The following is a 15019-nucleotide window of genomic DNA, read 5'->3' on the forward strand; positions in this document are numbered from 1 at the left end:
CGGACTTCTGTCGCATATACTGTGTTGTATTCTACTCTGTATCACCTGAGGGACAGACTTCACTGCTTGATTCTCACAAGGAGACATTTTTCCTTACCTAACAGGGAAAAGTTTTTGTTTTCTTTTCTCCCCAAACGTGGTCAGAGTATGTCTAATACCTCTTTCACTTAGTGGGCAGCCCTTTATAGGTTCAAGATACCACAAATCTGTTTAAACTCACACCCCCAGAGTGATCACAGGGTCAGCTTGAGCTGTTAATCTTAGTATTTTGTCTCTTCTCTGGCCTCTGGAGGTCTCTTACCTTTCCTCGGACCTCGGATGAGTGATCCATATTATTCAGCACTTCCAACTGTAGAGACAAGGAAGAGGTTTCTTGCATTAGTTTAAAGAGCAAGTTTATGGAAATAGTTTTGTTGCTGTAATGTACTACAGTAATAATGCCAGCAAAAGTGAGTTTTAATGGAAAGTGAGGAAACACTGTAACATCAGAATTTCTAAAGTAGAAGTGAACAATATGATCAATATTTACAGAAATACTGCAGCTTGAATAGCCACAAAGTATATATTGGGAGTTCAAGCTTATTTCACATATCAAAACTAAGTATAGTTCTATAAAGTGATTTAAAAAAAACCTCTAAACGATGCTGCTGAATCAATATGTGTGTTTTATAATAACCTACAAAGACAAAAATGGTTATTATGAACAAGATCTGTGAAAGAGAAGAGCCATACATACGCTATTAAGAAAGACAGACATTTGAGGACATTTTAATAATTATCCTTACTTAACAACAGACTTCAGTTAACTTGAAAATGCTATTACTACTTTTTTAAGCAAAATTTCAACACATTTTAAGAATAGCTTTCTCTAATTGAATTTTAATTAAATAGAAAAGTGGAAAAACAGCACCCTATCCCCATGTAGTCCCATTTCTAAATATTAATATTGAAATAAAGTTACCATGTACCTATAACAAACTCACACTGCACCAACTTTCATGCAATTTTTAGGAATTATCAATAATATCTACTATTATGTTTTAACAAGAAAGTGTGAGCTTCATTAATTAAGCATTTGAAATGTTAATCACATTTTGTCCCTGTGTGGGCTCTGGGATAAATAATTCATGAAGTTCTAATGAGGCCAGGATTCTACACACACACACACACACACACACACACACACACACACACAATTTTCTAATAACATCACAATATGTTAGTATTATGAGGGATATGAAACTATTAACTCTTTAATTTTTATAAACTTTATAAATGATAAAACTAAAATGAAAGGTTAAGAGTTTAAGAAATTTACCTCAAATTACAAAATATTCCCAGCAAAGCTGAGCTGTCCATTGGCTCTCCTAACTCTGGATAAAATCTCTTTTCACTAGACCAGCTGTTCTCAGAGTGTAACCTATAAACCTGGGGGGTCCCACCACACTTTGAAGAAGTCCATGAGGTCAAAATAATTTCATAAAAATAAAGAACATTATTGTCCTTCTTCAATTTTTTGACATTTGCACTGATGGTGCAAATGTAACTGTGCAAATTACAGATCAAGGAAGTAATACTAAATTGTTCTACTAGTTATTGTGTTCTTCACTGACCCACTGGGATAGTAAAAAAAAAAGTAAGGTTCATTAAAAATATTTCTTATAAAATATGATGAAACTGTACAATCGTTTTTTATAAATCTCAAACTTAGAATATGTTATTTTAATATTCTGTGCAATTAAATGAGAATTACACATAAAACATGTTTGTTATATATGAAAATATAGCTGATTTGAGGAGAAGTAAATGCACAGTTGTTTGAATTAAAAGCTGAATTTTCCTTCTTTCTAAGGAAGGTCATTTTTACTTATAAGAATGACTGACAAAGAAACAATGGCTATTCAAACTTAGACATTGGGTACTGGTCAAAAATGGATGAAATCTACTTGTCAGTTCAGGAAAAAAAGAATTGTTCATTGACAATAACAAAATTCAAACTCTGAAGCAAAAACCTGAATGACAAAAAAATTGTCCCTACCACTCTGACCTTAATATATCATCAATACTTACACTAAGATCAATGGTGATGTTAACAAATGTGATTTGCTTTTGGAATTGTGTAACAAAATTCATCAACATTTGGAACAGATGTATAACTCAGTATCAGTAATTTCCAAATAATAACATGCCTGATATTACAAAATCATGCATGAATAGAGAATCCACTGCAAGTTGAAAGCAGGAATTATTAATTACATTATTAATTATTGATTATATTATTAATGTAGCAGTATGTGGCAGGCTTATTAACAGGGTTTCAGGTTACATGTTGTGCTAACATTTAGGAAATTACCATTTTATGAGTTTTGGCAAGTATTAAAGAATACATCTATACTGATGTCAAAACAATAGTAAAATATTTCTCCTTTTCCAACTATATGTTTGAATAAGACCTGATTGAAAATAATATCTCACAACAGACTGAATGAAGAAGAAATGACCAGAATCAATCTTTAACTTAATCAGACACTAACAGGTTTTGCAAAACGTTCTACATCAAATTGAAATGCTATTTCCCTGCAAAGGAAACCACTAACAAAATGAAAAGACAACCTATGAAAAGGGAATGAATGCCTCTTTTCTCACTTTTTTTGGGTAATGTAATTATTTTTTCATTAGAATGTATTGTTTATTTTGTCATGGAATAGTTTATTAATATTGTTTTAAAATAAATATATTATTTATCAAAATTCTAATGGAATTTCTCACATAAATAGAAGAAATAACAATTCTAAAATTTGTATGGAACCACAAAAGACCCTGAAGAACCAAAGTAACCTTAAGAAAGATGAATAAAGTTGGAGGCACTACACTTCTTGATTTCAAATGATACTAGAAAGCAATCATAATGAAGACACTATGATATTGACATAAAAACTGAAACATGGACCAATAGAAGAGAATGGAGAGCCCAGAAATAAAACCACGCATATATGGTCATTTAATTTACAACAAAGAAGCCAAAAATCTACAATAGGGAAAGGATAGTCTCTTTAATAAATGGTGTTGGGAACCTGGATAGCCACATGCAAAAGAATAAAACTGGACCACTTCTTATACCACACATAAAAATCAACTCAAAATGGATAAGATACTTGAACTAAAATAATAAAATTCACAGAAATAAAGAAATAGAGGAAAAGCTCCTTGACATTGGTCTTGTCAATGATTGTTTGGATTTGACACCATAAGCAAAGGCAACAAAAGCAAAAAAAACAAGTGAATCTACATCAAATTGAAATGCTTCTTCCCAGCAAAGGAAATCACCAACAAAATGAAAAGACAACCTATGAAATAGGAAAAAAAACACAAATTATATATCTCATAAGGGGTTAATAACTAAAATATATAAAGAACTCACACACCTCGATAGCAAGAAAAAAAAACCAAAAAACAAAAACTCACAATCCAATTAAAACCTGGGCAGAAAAACTGAATAGACATTTTTCCAAAGACTTAGAAAAAGCCAACAGGTACATGCAAAGGTACTTGACATCACTAATCACCAGGGAAATGTAAATCAAAACTGCAATAAGAAGTCACTTTTCACCTGTTAGAATGGGCATCATCAAAAAGACAGGAGATAACAAGTGTGGTGAGAATATGGAAAAAAGAGAACCTGTGTGCATAATTGGTAAAAATGTAAATTGGAAAAAAAAAAAGCAGTTCCTGTGTGGTGATCTCCAATAAGTTCTTCACAATGGTATAAAGGGCATATCAAAGTGTGGGCAAAGGGTTTGTTCGTGTTTATACAGAGGAACAAAGCCTAATTAGGCTACCCAGAAAACGAATTAAGATACGATATGAAGAACTTCCAACATCAACATTCTCTGGAAGAGTCATTCTAGAAGATGATCATCAAAAAACTTCAACAAAGATCCTGGTGCTGTTGCAGTTGTAGCTGCATTCATCCCACCGGTTCCTGGACTTGCCATTGGAATGAAGAAGGAGATATCTAAGCTGGCCTGTGCATACAGTAAAACAACAAATTTGACTGGATCTATACTGTCGGAACTCAACCAAGAATTAGGAGAAGTGCAAGTTGCAGCGCTCCAAAATCTTACAACTACAGACTGTCTACTGTTAGAAGAACATATGGGATGTGAACAGTTCCTAGGAATGTGTTGTTTTAATTTGTCTGATTTTCTCAAAATATTCAAATTCAGTTAGACAATATCCATCATATCATTGATAAGTTTTCACAAATGCCTAGGGTGCCTAACTGGTTTTCTTGGTTTCACTGGATATGGCTGGTAATTGTAGGTCTGCTTTGGTTATGTAGCTGTATTCCAATTATGTTAATGTGTGCACGCAATTTAATTAGTAATTTAAAACCTATACACACTTATGTTACACTACAAGAAGATATGTCAAAAAATTATCAATCTTCCCATGTTTTCTTCCGTCTGCTACTTCTATAGCTTCTCTTCTTCCTTCATAATTACAATCCCTAAGTAGAATTCGTGCCTCATATCGAAATTACCGAGTATCATAATTCTTCCAAGTGGTAAAAATACCTCAAGACAAATGCTGGGCATAGAAGCCACAGGGCATAAATCTGCAAAAAAGTAAAAAGCTAACCTTTTCAAACAATATTGCTTCTCTCTGACTTGCCAACTTTACATTTCCCTGTATGGCCCCGGAAGATGACTGGTTAGCCAGAGACGGGTAAGATTCCTCAAGGGAGGAACAACCTAAGACAGGCACAGTCGCAGGGGGGCCATCAGGTGAGAAATTGGGGATCAACAGAGGTGAGGCTTAGAACCTCACCCCCCCTGTTTTGAGAGAAATCTTCTGCAGCTGTGGATGTTTTGTTGCCCTTGCCTAGCTTGGATTAATACTTAGTCTATAGACACACACCTGATCATCTACATTTGCCCTCTTACAGCACTAAACTATGTTTTCTACCTTTATCTTGCATCTACCTACCACTTCAGCATTTTATTTAAAATAATAATAATAATAAGGGAGAAATGTGGGATTCACATATAAATCAAGTATAAAAATCAAACGAATAAAAAAAATGTAAATTGGTACAACCATTATAGAAAACATTATGGTGATTTCTCAAAACACTAAAAACAGAACTATCATGTGACCCAGTAATCCCACTTCTGGGTATATATCCAAAGGAAATGAAAACAGGATCTTGAAGAAATATCTACATTTGCATTTTGTAGGAGAAATACCAACAACATAAATATCCATCAGCGGATGAATGGATAATGTATATGTGAGATGCATACACATACAGTGGATTAGTATTCAGCCATGAGAAAGGCCATCCTGCCCTTTGCAATATTATGCAGTAAACTACATCGAAGATAAATACTATATGATCTCACCTATATGCAGAACGTAAAAAAGCTGAACTCATAGAAACAGAGGGTAGAGTGGTAGTTCCCAGAAGCTGGAGGATGGGGGTAAAAGGGAGATGTTGGTCAAAAGTACAAACCTCCAGTTATAAGATTAAGAAGTTCCAGGGACCTAATGCACAGAATAGTGATTAAAGTTAATAATTTTGTATTATATACTTGAAAGTTGCTAAAGAGAGTATATCTTAAATGTTCTCACCATAAAAAATAAGTAGGTGACATGATGCAGACGTTAACTAACACTATTATGGGAATCCTTTTGCAATATGTAAGTGTATTAAACCAACATATCAGATATCTTAAACTTGCACAATTATATCTCAATAAAGATGGAAAAAAATACAGGGAAAATTAATTTATTGTTTTTTTTTATATTTCTCAATTTAATTTCTAATAAGGTAAATCTTGATATAACCTGTATGAACAAAAGCTGTTCAGTGTTTTTATCTTTAAGAGGATAAAGGATTTTTGACACCAAAGTTTTCAAAATTGTTCCAATAGATTTTATTCCATTCCTTAAGAGACAAATCAATCTAGTAATCTCCTTATAAAGAAGAAATATATTACAAAACTTCAACATACACACTTAATTCCAACTCCACAAAACCATCAATGGAACTTTTAGAATTAATATGGGCAACAGGAAAAGAGAGTGAGAATCTCAAAGAACAATAAAGTTTCTAAGATATGCTTATAAAAGTCATTTTATAGCTTTGATCCTTCTGTCCAGGCCTTGGGTTACAGTGAAGGAGTAAGGATTAAACAACAAGGTCATTACTGGGAACCATTTAGTTGTATAATTAAATGTATCAATAATGCTGATGGAAGAGATTGGAGAAAATGATTTTGAAAGTTGTCGTGCCATTCACTCAAGGTGTTCAAACAAAGCATGGGAAACTGTAATTTTATTTGTAGCAACCGCTAAGATAAAATGAAGGTGAACAAAGTTCCTTTCATAACATAGTGAATCATTAAACATGATATGAACTTCTGAGGTCACCTTATTTGCATTTCTAATGGCAGGAGAAATAAAATTTAAGCTAAAAAAAATAATAGGTAAGTAATGCTGATGTACAGCATATTGTGAAATATTCTCTGTATTTATTTATATAATCATAAAAATTTCTGAATACTTATAAAAATTGTTAATTCATAAATAGAATTTCCATAAGCAAAGTTTTCTTCAATGTACTTTTTAAAAATTTCTGGGATAGTTTTTCTGGATAATAATTGCTGGAAGAATATCACTAAATACTATGATAAGCATAGTTAAACCCTTGTACTTTAACAAGATATTCAAATTATAAAAAAAAAAATCACAAGACTGGAAGTACAGCATAGAGATTATAACCAATAATACTGTAATACCTTAGCATGGTAAGAGAGGGTCACTGTACTTACCACGGTGAGCACTTAGTTATGTATATAGTTACTGAAACCTTTCTTTTAGAGATGGGATTGTAAAACTCAAAAAGTTTAAGTGATGTAGTCAAAGTCAATATTTGATTCCCACCTGGTCCAAAGAACAAATCGAATTCAAAGAAAGTAGAGGTTAAAATAGAAATTTAGAAACATGGAAAGATAAAGATAGACATTTTAGTCACAAGTAGAGTGTGCAGTTGAAGAACAGTAATTAGTGAGAATGAATACTGAGCCCTCGAGAAACTAGTGGTAAAATAAAGTCCTAATTACAGAGCCATTACTTTGGATTGTTTTATCTTCTTATTTATGAAACTAGCTTTCATTTTTAATGAGAATATCTATTTCCTACGTTACTTGCATTTTCAAATAGAATTTCAAATTCAGAAAATCTAAATGTAACACTGGGCTTCTCACTGAATCTGTCCCTTTAATAATATTTAAAGGACACTCATAAACTCATTAATATGTTTGTTTATGTTTATGAGTATAAACATAATGTATATGTGCTAATGAGTAATGTGCTCATGTATATGATTATGTTTATGTACTAGATATTACTAGAGATAAAAGAAATATAAAGGAAATTATGACTGAAGCCCTGCCTTCTAAGCTTCTGTTCAGTGGAAGGGTAAGTGATGGTTCTAGTTCTGGGTGCAGTATGATACCAGGAGACATAGAGGCTCTATTAAAAGAGTTTAGTATAAAAATAGTCATAGAAGAATATTAGCTGTCAAAGTGATTTGGGTAAATTAAAGATATAGACTCCAGTAAAATAACTTTATCTGCCAAAGAAAATGGAGAGTAGAAAAAGACTTTTTCCCCAAAATTCAATAATATATAATAAAGTAGATAATTAACTGCTAGTAATGGAAAAAACAAGATAATCAGGAGTTAAGAACAGACTAAAAGACACCTAAGGTAATTCCAGTACAATCAGGTCTGGTCAAACCCTTAATAGAAATAGATATTATAGATTCTAATACACTAAAAGAGTAGAATAAAATAGAAAATTTAGTAGGCACAAACTTCATATTATTTTTACTAGAATTTTTAGTTCATCTCATACCTGATTTCTGGGTCTCTGTGAACTATCATAATTCAGAAGACCCATGAATTAGATATTTTCTCTGGTATCTTTCATTATCTTTCTAAAAGTGATTTTTAAAGTGTTAAGTAAATGAGAAAGTGCTAGGATTCCTAATCATTTGATGAGATATGTCCAGCACTGTTACAATGCTATCAGTTGCTTGGATCTATGGAGAATAACTAAGGAATAAACATAGTCTTGTCCTCAGGACACTTACAATACCTTCGTAATAATAAACATTAATTTAAAAAAACCATTCAGAAACAATGTATGACAATATGGAGTTAGATACAAAACATACAGCATAGATAAAACATAATACTGATGGTTTCTAGGAAGGAAGAAAGCATGATCTCCTTTTTTTAAAAAAAATTAACAAGGTAGATTATTATAAAAGATTCCTCTTGAAGTCAAATATCTGGGTGAAATTTCCAGATTTTTTTTTCCATGCGTCCTCAGGCAAATCCTATATTCCTCTGGCTCTCAGTGTTTCATCTATAAAGGGGATGTATTTTTGTTTGCCCAGTCTTTTTAACAGAATTTGTGTGAGGGTCAAATGATAAAACATGTGAACTGAACAGTATTATAAGAGATTAAATGGGCATGTGTATTTTAAGTATTTGATTGGGGAGGTATGTGATCCAAAAAATTAGGAAAACACTATGGAAAAAGAGAAAAGGCATATTCTATAATATATAGTTCTATGGAAGTAGTTCTCAACAACTACAGTGCTTTTATTCTTTATGTTTTATTACCTCTTATTTCCAATGAACTCACATTTAACTCAAAGTTAATACCTGTACTTCACTTTTTTTTATGTGGGTACAATATAACTAAACACTGAAAAGAAACTTCATAGTGGAAAGATTTACTTATATTTCAATATTATATGATAAAATTGTTAGGCTTCCTCTGAATATTTTTACAGCATTCTGTTACATCATTGATTTAAAAATGCAATTTAGCAATTTACCATTAACAATGGAAATGCAAACTGGAATTTTCTGATGTTCTCTGATGGTCAAAACATCTCTGACGGTCAAAAATTCTCTCCCAACAGGCTGACTTATATAGAAACTCAAATTATAATCAATTGTTTGCCTGGGAGACTCTGAAGCAAAAAAAAAGATAAATATTATGTATTATTTGAATATTTGATGGCAACTAAGATGATGAGAATCATTTATTTTTATGTTGGAGAATGTCTACCCCAGAATTTCCCAAATCATATCATAATGGGCTAATGAAGAATAATGATATGCTGTGTAAAACATAATGTATACTCAATAATTTCTAGAAATTTGCTTCCTTATTGCAGGATTTCTCACAGCTTTTTAGCATGCCAGTGTTTATTCGTGATGTATAAGAAAAATCTCAAAAGTCTTGTTTTCCAAAAAGATTTTTTTTTTTTTTTTTGTGGAGGAGGGTGGCCGACGATGTGATGTCTCCCAGAACTAGAGATTCAGGAAACCCAGGTTTAGATTATGGAAGTACATGTGAAAGGTTTGTTTCTTAAGATGTGTGGATATCTCTTTTGTGACATGCCCAACATCTATAGGCATGGGAGCCAAGAAAAATAGAATCAATGAGATTCAAATTAGTGAGAATGGGTGAGAAGCAGAATCTGACTTTCTGGATTGTAAATTATGGAAGTGGTATCTGAGAGCTGCCAGGGGCACCAGAGAACAGAGCAGACACAGAGGGAAGCAGAGGCAAGACAGGAAGAAAGAAAGACCAGGTCCTGATGATGGCACTGAATACTTAAATCCAGCAGTGTCTGAAGTCAACTGTACCTCTTAAGTTTTAAATTACAAAAACCTGTAAATTCTCTCTCTCTCTCTCTCTCACTCCCAGCTCCTAAATCAACTTGGAACCACAATAAACATCAATGATTAACATGGGCAATATTAGGGAAGGGACCCTCAACTTTGATTCCATGGCTGCTTTTTTGTATATTTCTTTTACTGACGAATCACCTTGAAGATCATCATATTCTTTATATATACGAAGGTCATTATATATAAAGACAATGTTTTGGGATATGTCTTGCTTTTGTCATACATCTCGTTGAGATGATTCATTTTCTTTCTGACCCATTATGTACTGGTTTTAAATTTATTTCTCAAGAGAATTTTGTTTTATTTGCAAGTTGTCCTCAATTTTTTCCTCTGTACTACTTGCAGGCATAATAATAAATTCAATGAAATGGTCCCAACCACCTTCTTTGATGTGATTCTCTCTGAGACCGTGGGGTGCTTTTTGTTATTTGGACTCTAGCATCTATTCTCGGTATCCTAAGCACACCAAACAGTATCTGGCACCTAACAGGCTTGAAGGGTCTTTGAATTTATTCCTAGACAAAGTAATCTATCTGTTATTTCGCTCTCACTATGGCTTTTGTTCTCACTGGCCTGCACATGTGCTCAAACATTTGGTCTTCCCTTCTCCCTTTCCCACATCCCTCCAGGAAATGAAGGAAACGAATAGTTTTAAGAAATAAGTGTGGTAAAATTGTTGACGACTGCTATAGTATTATATTTTTTACTTCAAAGGCATTTCCTGTTAAATAAGAATTACTTGCAAAGAATAAACATTTAATGGTGGGATTTAATTGATGATAGTTTGAGACTATCAGTGCTATCTGCCCACTTAAATTATATTAATAACGCAGCTGTCTTCCCACCTTTCCCTTAAAGTTGGTATTACTCTTGCTCATCTCTCTCTCCTACTTCCACTGCAAGTATTTTCCTTTCATCCTTCTTGCAGTTCCTCTATGGCCTCAATAATCCGTTAGCTTCATCTCATAAATGAACTCAATTTTATTGAGAGTAGCTATTTGGAGTAAAGCTTTGTATGTACTGTTTGCTGAATTAGTGAGAAATAGAGCCAAGATCAGTTAGTGATATCTGCCATGGGCAGAGCAGTTGTTCAGTACAATAATTTTGTTCCTCTAAATTCAGCCAAGTGTTTGTATGATACCTTTAAGATTATTTAGCTAGACTGTATATCTATAGTCTTCAAATAACCAGAATTAGAAAACAAGAATTAGAAATGTTAAAATCTTCACCTTACTTTTTAAATTAAATAAATGAAACTTAAGAAACACCAATAGTTCCTTTAAAAACATTTTAATACCGTTAGAGTGAAAATATTGTTTTCTTGGAGGTGGTAAATGTGGGATGCCCTGGACTTAAATTTGAACTCTAGCCAATTACAAGTTTAACTAACTTGACAAAGTTAGAATTAGTCAGAAAAAGGCTTATGGGAAACAAAATATATATTTATTAATTAGCCTTGGAGTATGTTTAATAGTGTTAACCATGGTGTTACATATTTCTATGTACTATTACCAGGTATAAAAATGTCACATATCTGAGAAGCAGAACAATTCTGATATTTAGTTTTAACAAGAGAGAAAGTAAAAATTGACAGAAATGCATTCCTTATAGAGCAGTCAAAACATCTTTCACTTTTTCTGCATTTACCACACATGGGTAACTCCTTTAACTCTAACCTGTCAAGCAGGGGGAGGTGGGGAATATAATATTTGCTTAAAAGAAAAATATTTCTTATGAGGCATGATTTTTCTTAGTGCCAAGTTATACTACTATCACAGTCACGATGAGCAGCCACTTGACATATAGAGAAGCATTTCATTTCCAGAAGGTGGCACTCTAGAATAGTTGGGAACACAGGTCTGCCTGTATCTGAAACCGAGCTGAGGTGCAACCATTAACGTTCAGTTTAACTGAAATTCTGCAACAGAGAGTGGGTATTCAAACCACATAAATGCACTGCTCACAAAGAAAAGCATTTTCTTTGATAGCATTGTTTTTTTCTTTCCTGGAAGTATTGCCACACCAGGTCGATGTGTGGAGTGAATGGAGCAAGCTGCTATTTCATTTTCTAATCCCAAAAATCTATTTAATATGTTCTTGGATAGAGGATGTATTAGACATTAAACTGATAAGACCAGATACTACACTTGATCTTAACCAAAAGCCTGAGAAGTGATTTTTGATAGTATTTTAAACTCCAAACATTTTTCTATGTCTGTAACATAACCTATTGCAGCATTAAACAAAATAGACAAAAAATATAATGGAACATGTTAAAAAGGTAGCCCAGTTTTCAATAAGAGTATACCAGTTTGTGTCAACTTTCAGTGAAGCTCATCTATAAATACATTTGAATAATATTTGATCATTTGATACCACAGAATTGTACACAGAATCAGATAATTATGGAAATTTGTGATCTCAGTGAGTATTAAAAATATATCTGAAATTACAAAAACTTTGGCCTATAATAAACATAATAAACATATATGTAATAAATATATAAAAAATAGTTAAAATTAAAAGAGGCTTTTAAAGAATTTCTTCAGGCAAGAAATAATCTTGGTAATTCTTGAATTTCCTAAATAGAGTCCTTAGAAATCTTTGCCTAGTAAAAAGGTATATGGCATTATAGAGTGTAATAAAGTTTGACTACAGAAAATTGATTCATTTTCTGTGCAGAGACTGGAAACATTTGTGATCTTGCCTGAGGTTGTGAATATTTCCAACACATTTATTTATTTCTATCAGCAATGAGAACTTAGTCGTCAAAGTAAAATTATGTTTAGAATGTCAAAGCCCATGTAAACTGTCAACTAATAATTTTCTGAAAAAAATTAGAATTTTTAGACATTATCATTTATATCCTGAAAGCTATTTGTCTATTTGAATATTGGTTACCAGTCATTATATTACATAAGCTGCAAATGCATCTCTAATATAAGCATGTGTCAGTATTACAAGGTGACTAAAGCACATTTGAAACACATGATTTAAAATATATTTAATGCAGCACTTGTATCACAAATGCATCAGTGAGTCTCACTCCTACTTTTGTGAAGTTAAATTTAAGGTGCCCTATACTTTAAAATAGCTGTGGAGTCAAGAATATATCCTCTACTTAAATATTTGAATACTCATGCTGTTATAGTAAATATCTTTTTCTTAAAATGTGTAACCAAAATGTTTAGATTATTCCAAATTAATCAACTTTTGGTCTTGATTAAATTACATCTTCTCTGTAGTCTCGATTCACAACGCCTTATAGAAACATGCAAACAACACCCATTTGTAAAGATTTGGGAGGATGTTTGCAAATTGAACCAGTAATTTGTCTTAAGGGAGGAAAATGGAGGGCACCAAAATTACAGGTGACACTTTGCCACTTAAAATCTCTACTAATATTTCATCTGTGAGTGTAATAATCTCTACTCAGTTACTTAAAAGTGTGTACATTATGTTTATTTTTCTTGAATTTTGTCTTAAGTTAGTGTTGTTCCTAGAAAACATTCAGTTAAAAAGCTGTGAAACAGAGCTCCTTCAAATATTAACATTTGGAATTAAGGAGACCAAATATTCATATTCAAATTAATGTTTCTAATTCTCAGGCAAATACAGACATACATTATTCTGTACATAATGTAATTCTCTAAGCAGGGTACACTAACATACATGTTACAACTGAAGCCATAGAACTAATACAGTGCAAAATTCTCACCTCAGTTTTGCTCAAAGGTTGAAGTAAGGAAGAAAAGTTATAAATTCAATGTAAATGTCTACTGGGTGCATACAATTTTAAGAAAATACCTAACATCTTAAATTTTATACTTGCTATGAGACAGTACAGACTCCTTTGCCAATAGGATACTTTATTGTAAGTTTGAAGTTTGAGAAAAATGTTAACTGGATATTATCCCCCAAATTATATTATTTTTCAGAATTGCATTCTTTCTTTACATGTTTGTGAAAAGTTAAGATATAATGAAGAATCAAGATTTTAATTACTCTCAACTTGGATCATTTGAAGAGGAAGTTATTTTTTACAAAGTTTATTTTATTTGATCCTAATACAACCATAAATGATTGATATGGAATGTATTCTTATTCTATCTTTAAAGACAGGCTAATCAACCAACACAGGATGACAAAAAAAGAAAAAAAAAAGAAAGAAAGTAAAAAGTAACCTGATACGGGGCTTTCAGTTCTGGCTGTGGTAACGTTCATCAGATTTACAATTCTATTGAAAATAACTACAAAACCGAACAAAATGGGAAAACTGAGAATTTAGAGTTCTGGTCATTGAAAGAAAGAAAATATACAAAATGAGGGCTACTTTATCCTGGCTCTCTGCTATGTATCACTTTCCAATTAAAGAAGTAGAGTCCAAACAGAACAACAATCTCGCCAAGCGGAAGAAACCAGCACTGGAGTTTTGAGCCACCACAACAGCTGTTATTTGCAGGGGTGGGTACCAGAGAGAAGGCAGCTGGACAGAGAATTCCACAATTCTGAGTGTGTCTTCTTGAGTCTTTGTGTAAATTCTAAGTCGCGTGTGTATAGAGTCTCCACTGGCCTGACACATACTGTGACTGTAGAGGTATAAGCCCCAGCAAAGGCTCTGGGCACAGCCCAGATTATAGACCTCACCAGCCAGAGGGAGAGACTCTGTTGAACACCCTAGAAATTCATATGAAACTCCACAATTGTCAGGGCTTAGGAGCAGAGCTGGTCTATTCCCCTACTGTCATCAAGCCTCAAATGATCAAGTTGAGACACTGCCTACCAGAGCAAAACTAGACTCTTCACAGTCTTCTGGCATGCAGCAGAGGATCTATAAAGGTGGGACTAATCTACAGTGATAAAACTTAAGACAGTAATTGTGTCTGGGAGGAGAGGTGAGAACTGTTTTGGAAAGGGGCATGATGCACCTTTCCCTGGGATGTGGAAATGTCCTGTATTTTGACAAGGCTTTCCGTAAAACAAGTCTGCATTTTTCGATTCATCAAATTGTGCACTTAAGATCTATACACTTCACTGTAAGTAAATTATGTCTAAAAAAGGATTATATTCAAACAAGATAATAGAACAAAGTTGGGGAAGCAGGAGCCTTTTAAAAAGCTGTGATAACTTTTTTATGGGATGGAAGAAGAATTTCCTTCCTTGCTGTATTAATTTTGGCTCCAGAGGGCAAAAAAATGAATAAAGGAATAAATGTCAATAATTGAAAAATTTTTTTA

At 32.9% G+C, this 15019-nt stretch overlaps 1 non-coding gene across 1 annotated transcript; it reads right to left on the bottom strand.

Annotated features, from left to right (window-relative positions):
• Window positions 1–11771: 11771 nt before the first annotated feature.
• Window positions 11772–11959, bottom strand: LOC118925033 (U2 spliceosomal RNA). Its single transcript, XR_005029845.2, has one exon. It is a non-coding gene; the product is annotated as a U2 spliceosomal RNA (small nuclear RNA).
• Between the last annotated feature and the right edge of the window lie 3060 nt (window positions 11960–15019).

This window comes from Manis pentadactyla, chromosome 14, assembly GCF_030020395.1.
Source record: "Manis pentadactyla isolate mManPen7 chromosome 14, mManPen7.hap1, whole genome shotgun sequence".
NCBI classification, from domain to species: Eukaryota; Metazoa; Chordata; class Mammalia; order Pholidota; family Manidae; genus Manis; species Manis pentadactyla.